Source organism: Acinonyx jubatus, chromosome A1, assembly GCF_027475565.1.
Source record: "Acinonyx jubatus isolate Ajub_Pintada_27869175 chromosome A1, VMU_Ajub_asm_v1.0, whole genome shotgun sequence".
NCBI classification, from domain to species: Eukaryota; Metazoa; Chordata; class Mammalia; order Carnivora; family Felidae; genus Acinonyx; species Acinonyx jubatus.
Window position 1 is genome coordinate 108,352,156 of NC_069380.1, and position 6,149 is coordinate 108,358,304.

Consider the following 6,149-nt stretch of genomic DNA (forward strand, 5'->3'; position numbering starts at 1 on the left):
CGAGGGCTGCTGGGACTTGTAGTCCGCGAGTTGGGGGTACGGGAGGGTAGTGCCTGGGGGGCCAGGGGCCGGTGCGCGGGTCTCTGGGAGGCTGGGGCCGAGCCGGGGTGGTTGTGGCTGGGCCCCCGCGCGCTAGGAAACCAGTTCCATGGTGAGGACAGTGGGGTGCTGCGTGCGCCTTAGGGGTATCCCCGACCAAGCCGCCTCCACCCCGTCCGAGGCTGCAAATGCGCTGGGACCACCGAGCAGAGTGTCGACAGGCTACTTGCCGCCGGTCAGGTCCAGGAAGAGACCGCCTCAGCCTCGCACTCCCGTGCCCTAGGCCCCACCTGATGCTCTGGTCGGAGCCAGGGCGGGACCTGGGGCGGGACCCGCGAGTCTGCCCAGGCGGCCTTCCTGGGAAAGGACCCAACCTGGGGCTCCTGCGAGTTGACTCCTCGCAGGATGCTCTTTTCACCTCGACGGTCAAGGCACCAGAGTGCAAGTTCTCATCACCCTGCTTGCCCCAGGGGCTTGGGGCGACATAGTAGTGGAATCTGGGCTCTGTGCAAAGATGATGACGGATCCCAATGCATGCACATTCTCTCTGCTGAACTCACTATTGAAAACACACACAAATCTCAGAAAAATAACACTTCTGCCCAAGTGTTGGCTTCAGCCGGCTCTCGTCCTTTTCACTGACTAGCCACACAAAATTTAGCTCCAAGTCATCTAAAATGCTCCTTTTTCTTTCCTCCCCTTCTGCCTCTCTGTTCTCCCTTTGGGAAGATGGCAAGGTTTGCCTCCACTGGCCTCACCTCGGGTCATTCCACCCTCCATACCTCCTCCTCACCACCTCCAATATCTTCCTGAAAAACAACTCGGCCAGTCCCTCCTACTCAGAAACTTGTACTGACTAGAGGTGCCCAAAGACCATATCTGGACTTGGAAAACTTAGTTTTAAGGGGAGCTCCCTTTCTGCCCCTTCCACTGGCTCACAGGGAGGTAGGTGACTTTCTCTCCCCAAAAGGGCTTTCTCCTCTCTTCTCTCCGAGGCAAATTGTAGCTTGTCACCAGAGTGAACTGAGTCCTTTCCGACTCAATGTGTTTTTCCTTTGTTCCTCTCTATCATGGTGTTTCACGTGCTGTATAGTAGTAATCTACAAGAAATAGGCAGGGCGGTGGCAAAGTGAGGTGGACAAATGACAAGCCGCCTGGGTTGGAATCCTGCCTCCAGTCCCTAGCTAACTTTTTAACCTTACATAATTAACTGTTCCTCTTTTTCATCATCCTAAAAATAAGAATTAGAGTACTTATGTCACAGGATTAAATGAGACAAAATAAGTCAAGGGCTTTAAACTATACTTGAGGGGCACCCGGGTGGCTCAGTTGGTTGAGCGTCCGTCTTTGGCTCCAGTCATGAACTCACTGTTCTTGGGTTCAAGCCCCGAAATGGGCTCTGTGCTGACAGCTCAGAGCCTGGAGTCTGCTTCAGATTCTGTGTCTCCCCCCCTCTGCTCCTCCCCCCGACTCCCCCGCCTCACTCTCTGTTTTCTCTCTCTCTCTCTCAAAAATAGAAAGAAAGAAAGAAAGAGAAAGAAAGAAAGAAAGAAAGAAAGAAAGAAAGAAAGAAACTATACTTGAAATAAAACGCTCAATAAAATGTCCCTCTCTAGACTATAAAAGCCTTAATGTCAGAGCAGAGAGACAGAGAGAGATGAGATCAATGTTAAATTGATCATCCTCAACCATCTCTGCTGTTTCCCTTTTTTCCACCATAAGTGGCAAGAAATCTTTCCCAAATGCCATTTTCTGCATCACAACTCCCTGAGATCTGCCCTAAATTATCTTTAAAATGATCTTTTTTTCAGGGCACCTGGGTGGCTCAGTCATTTAAGTGTCCGACTTAGGCTTGGGTCATGATCTTGTCATTTGTGAGTTCAAGCCCTGCTTCAGGCTGTGTGCTGACAGCTTGGAGCATGGAGCCTGCTTCAGATTCTGTGTCTCCCTCTCTCTCTGCCCCTCCCCTACACGCTGTCTCTCTCTCTCTCTCTCTCTCTCTCTCTCTCTCTCAAAATAAAATAAAATAAAAACATAACATTTTTTTAATGATCTTTTTTCCCTTAGTTGGGCATGTTTCAAAATGTCTACATCTAGTAGTCCCAGCTGATGGCCATGAGAAGGAACAACCCAGATTACAGCTGACTTTCTTCACTTGACTAGGGGAATTTACATCTATTCCCCAACCCTGGATTTCTTTTTTCTTTCTTCCTCTTCTTTTTTGTCTTCATCTTCGTCTTCTTCTCCTTCCCCTTCTTCATCTTCTTCCTCTTCTTTCTTCTCCTCCTCTTCCCCCTCCTCTCCCTTCCCTTCCCCTCCAATGCTACTACTGGTCAAAACTACTGAAGAAGTAAGAGTTACCTATGGGGACACAAAGATGAATGCAACAGTCATTTCTCACATGAGCCAAAGTGTTATTTTTTTGGCAACTTTTCCAAGTGTTCCTCAAATTCCTCATATGGAGAAGTGCATAGATGGAACACACACACACGCACACACACACACACACACACACACACACACACACACAACATGGTCTCACAGTTAAATAGCTGTGTGTATGAATGCTGAGTTCCATACAGGGAAAAAAAAAAAAGATTTCTGTAGAGGTTCTTAGATCTTTTGATAAGCCAGTATGCATTGTCATTACCTGAGAGGTAAAAGGAATACGCAGCTTTCCTCAAATTTAGTCATCTACCCCTCTGCCCCCACCCTACAGACACATCCAGCACCACACTGAACTTGAACATGACAGACCTCACTGCTGCTTATCTTTTACATTTATGGTTTCTTTTGCCATACAACAGTTTAAACTGTTAGTGTTGTAAAGTTTACCTATTATTTCCTGTATGGTTTTCCCCATAAAACCTCTTTTTAAAAAATCCTGCCCGCTCTCAAATTCATAAAGATATTCCCTCTGTATTTTCTTACAAAGCATTTTTAAAATTTTTGTCACATTTAGGTCCATCAACGATTTGTTTATTCACGTACCACGCCAATTGTTCCATCTTTCCCCACTGCTGCACAATGCAAATAGTATCACAGACTAGATTTCTGTATGCATATGTACAGGTCTGTGGATCAGTTAGGATCAGGTTCCATTGCTTCCACAAGATAAAAGTTTCTTTCTTTCCCATGTTATCCACAGAGGCAGTCTAGGTGATGTGACATTCTATACATACCTTGTATGTTGCTTTAGTTTGAAAGGTCCTGACCTCATGGTCCCATATAGTGAAATCTGCATTCCAGGCAGCAGGAAGGAATGAAGGTGATAAAGAGAAAATGATCAAATACTGTCAAACGATTCACAAGCTGCCCCATGGTAGCCAGAGCTGGGAAACGGGGTCTTTATTCTGGCCATCACATATATGCTAAAAATTCCACACAATGTTAAGGGAGCAGACTCCTGGGAAATAGCAGCCATCTCTGCCAAATCTGCTTTGGGACTATTTATTCTGTTTCAGTAAGGTGCCTGAAAAATTCTTGTTTTTAATATTTTAAAATTTTATTTGTAGATGTATCAGAAAATTAAAATATAAAAAAGTAACAAACAAGAACATAATCAGCTGTGTATGACTTTTCAGAATCAACCACAGAAATGACCATGACGTTATATCATTCCAGAAAGCTCTCTGTGCATAAAGATAGGAGGAAAGATCACAGAGATACTTTATAAGAATTGAACCTTAATATAGATGCTATTTAATAGAAGTATTACATTTAATTTTACTTCAACTTAAAAGCATTTCAAGTGAAACTGAAGGAAGAGTTGACCTTCAAATAATATTTCTTGACCACAAAAGACATTACTTGTTAAAAGGTACCTCTGAGGTTAAACAAAAATGGTGAAAAACATTAAGATATTCGGTCATTTTTTAAAATGATACATTTCAGTGGCGCCTGGGTGGCTCAGTCAGTTAAGTGTTGGACTTTTGATTTCAGCTCAGGTCATGATCTCATGGTTTCATGAGTTCGAGCCCTGCATTGGGCTCTGTGCTAACAGTGCAGAGCCTGCTTGGGATTTTCTCTCCCTTTCTGCCCCTTCCCCGCTCCTGTTTGCTCTCTCTCTCTCTCAAAATAAATAAACTTTAAGGGAGCATCTTAGATCTCAGGATTCTTTCCCTTTTTACATCTCCCTTGACCCTGTCTCCTGACTTTTGTTACTTATATTATTCTTGCTACATTGTCCAGGTTGATGAGAAACATATTCTGTTCTGTAAAAACACAATTGCATAGTTACTTGGTATATATTCTAGATTTAAATGAATTCCAAGTCTTTTATCATGGCTTTTCTGTTTGCAAGTTCTTTATTTCAATTCATCTCTTCATGCACTGAGTTTGATCATCAAGCTGTGTTTTCAAGAAGGGTTTTGGATGTTTAAGAATCTCTGTTGCCTTTACACTGGAATCATATCTTGGCTGGGTATAATATTCTTGGGTCTCACCCTCTTTCCCTTAGAATAATGTAGGTTTTGCTCTTTTTGCTCTGGAAGAAATCTGAGACTAGTCTGAATGTTCCCCCTTAGAGGTGACCTCTTTTTCCTGCTTATATGCCTAAAGAAATCACTTTTCATCATTTTTTTTTAGTTCAATAATTTAACTAGCACATGTCTTAGTATTAAACATTCTGAATTAAGCTTTTCTGGAACAAAATGTGTCTTTCAATCTGCAGTTATTGTTTCTGCTGCATTAGACATTCTCTTTTGGCTCTATTTTTGGTTTTTCTTCTTCAGGGATATCAATTCATCCTCATATTGGATCATCTTTGTATGCATTCCCTTTCTATTACTTCTACTTTCTTAAATCTCTTAACTTTGTTTAGCTGCCCTAGTTCGATCCTGTGAGTTTCAGTGTGGTTAATTGCTTTCTTGTTAGTTCTAATTTATTTCTTTGTTCTATAATGATGTTGTTTTTGTCCTCAATTTTTTCCTTGTCATTGATTCTCATTTTATCATCCCATCTTTGAGACTTTGATAATTATTTTTTTTAATGTTTATTTATTTTTGAGAGGGAGAGAGAGAGAGAGAGAGACAGAGTGTGAGCAGGGGAGGGGCAGAGAGAGAGGGAGACACAGAATCTGAAGCAAGCTCCAGGCTCTGAGCTGTCAGCACAGAGCCCAATGTGGGGCTCGAACCCACAAACTGCGAGATCATGACCTGAGTTGAAATCGGATGCTTAAACAACTGAACCACCCAGGTGCCCCTGATAATTACTTTTTCAAATTTATTTATTTATTGAGAGAGAGAGAGAGAGAGAGAGAGGGAGGGAGGGAGGGGAGAGAGAGAGAGAAAGAGAGAGTACATGAGTGAATGAGGCAGGGAGGGGCAGAGAAAGAATCCCAAGCAGGTGCTGTCAGCATGGAACCCAACATGGGGCTGGATCCCACAAATCGTGAGATCATGCCCTAAGCGGAAACCAAGAGCTGGATGCTTAACCAACTGAGCCAACCAGGCATCCCGGGCCTTGGATTATTAAATTCATATTCTTATTAAGTTGTTTTCTGTGTGAAGCAACTGAAAGGAATTTCCTTGGGGTGGGGTCAGAGGAGTCTTTGTCTTTTGCCTACTGTTTTCTCTCTATTTATTATTTGTTGCATGTGTTTGCATCCATTTCTTTTCATTTTGATTTGATGGCTGCTGGAACATGATAGCAGGAGAGAGGGGCTCATTGACTATCTCCCCACTGTTTGAGACCAGTCTGTTTTTCCCTCTGAGCTAAGTGAGAGGCAGAGTATTTGGATTTTGTACACTTTTTGGTAGTCAGAAGGGAAGGGAAGGGAAGGGAAGGGAAGGGAAGGGAAGGAGAGAGAAGAACTCAACCAAAGCAGAGTGCAGTCTTTGTTGGAATACTGGTGTGTGCTTCTGTCCTGAGGTTCTGATTAATGTCCTGCACAAGGCTCAGGTCACCTGACTGGGGATGGAAAGAAGGACACTATATATTTTTTACAAGGAAAGGGGATAAGCCAGGCTTTACATCAGTTTCTCAAGTTGGAGTATTGTTCTAGATGCTTTATTTCCACCAACTGAGTCAGCTCCACTGGTCATGCTCCCAGCTTCCCCTGTTTCTCCCCAGCACACTTGGTAATACGATTCATTCAGAAGAGGAAGAAG